At 36.6% G+C, this 1,635-nt stretch overlaps 1 long non-coding RNA gene across 1 annotated transcript; it reads right to left on the bottom strand.

Annotated features, from left to right (window-relative positions):
- Positions 1-323: 323 nt before the first annotated feature.
- On the bottom strand, positions 324-1,430 carry LOC131931252 (uncharacterized). The gene is made up of 3 exons (XR_009384267.1): positions 1,346-1,430; positions 951-1,144; positions 324-364 (listed from the first exon to the last, which is right to left on the bottom strand). It is a non-coding gene; the product is annotated as an uncharacterized LOC131931252 (long non-coding RNA).
- Positions 1,431-1,635: the final 205 nt, after the last annotated feature.

Below are 1,635 nucleotides of genomic sequence, written 5' to 3'. Positions count from 1 at the left end.
GGCTATGGAAGCAAATCCATAAAGAAAAGCAGGCTGAAATTGGAGTCAAAAGCCTATATGGCTCATAACAAGTTGACGTGCAATACTTGTGTTGGAGGGAATCCCTTCCAACACAAGAATTAAGAACGGCGAAGAAGAAAAAATAAATAAACCTACCAAAAATTTCAGGTAGTATTCTAACAGGTGTAAATGTCGATGATGTGCCATAGTTATTTGTCCAAGTTCCTTGAATCTCGTTTTTGCTGAGAGAAGGTGTGGCTTTACCCTCGATAGTAAAACTGTATATCGACTCGTCTTGTAAAAAACATTCACAATTTGATGATGTTGGTGTGTAAACGTTAAATCTACAATCTAAATCGCAAAACTGAAAATAGAATAAAATGAGTATATGTATATATATATATATATATATATATTATATATATATATATATATATATATATATATATATATATATATATATATATATATATATATCTATATATATATATATATATGCGTGTGTGTGTTAGCGTGTGTGTGTTTGTGTGTGTTAGCGTGTGTTAGCGTGTGTGTATGTGTGGGTGTTGCTATGTAGGTGTGTGCGTGTTTATGTGCGTATGTGCGCGAGTGTGTATTTGTGTACAGAGTAAGGAACATTAACTCAATCTAAGTAAAACCTACCCAGTAGTGAGGCAAAGAGGGAGTCTCTCTCTCTCTCTCTTTCTCTCTCTCTCTCTCTCTCTTTCTCTCTCACTCTCAGGCAAAGTAAAACCTACCCAATAGTAAGGCAAAGAGGGACTCTCTCTCTCTCTCTCTTATGTAGAATGACCAAGGTAAACCTACCCAATAGTAAGGCAAAGAGGGACTCTCTCTCTCTCCTCTCTTATGTAGAAGGATCAAATAAAACCTACCCAATAGTAAGGCACAGAATGACTCTCTCTTATGTAGAATGATCAAGTTAAACCTACCCAATAGTAAGGCAAAGAGGGATTCTCTCTCAGATAGAATGAAGCAAATCGTGGCCAGTCCTCTGGATCTGTGTTTGAGGCGTCCAATAGACCAGAGAAATAAAATGTATCATTAACCTCCACCCCCCGTACACAGCTGGTAAATAATGCAGTGGCGTTGTTCTCTTCAAGTGTGATTCTTTGACTGTCGCATGCTGGAAAATATATAAGGACGTCTAGTTACACAAGGAACACTGATTTCACAAAGCTACGCTCCGACATCGAATGTACTTTTGTTTGTAAACGTTATTTAAGATTCATGCTAATCCGAAAAAGAAAAATATGTGTTTGTTCCATATAAAAGTGGCAAATATTAATAAGTTCAAAAGTAGAACCATTGCGGTCCAGCTACCTACCAACAACAGTCATCCAAAACATAAATCCTATTTTAAGTAACCGATTCATGTTTTCATGTATGTGTGCAAATGTGACGTCTGTTGAGTTAACTAACCAAAGTATTCCACCGTGATCTGAGATAAAAATAGAAAAAAATATATAAAGCTTTGCTTAACATATTATCACACACGTGTGTGTGTGTGTATTGAATTGTAGTGTATTGCAGTGTATTGCAGTGTATTGCAGTGTAGCGTAGTGTAGATTAGTGTAGCGTAGCGTAGCGTAGTGTAGCTTAGCGTAGCGTAGTGTA

Source organism: Physella acuta, unplaced genomic scaffold (genome assembly GCF_028476545.2).
Source record: "Physella acuta isolate Inbredline_101_S28 unplaced genomic scaffold, ASM2847654v3 ptg001929l, whole genome shotgun sequence".
NCBI lineage: Eukaryota > Metazoa > Mollusca > Gastropoda > Physidae > Physella > Physella acuta.
The sequence above is the reverse complement of the archived record's forward strand: the minus strand, read 5'-3'. Positions and strand labels throughout refer to the sequence as shown.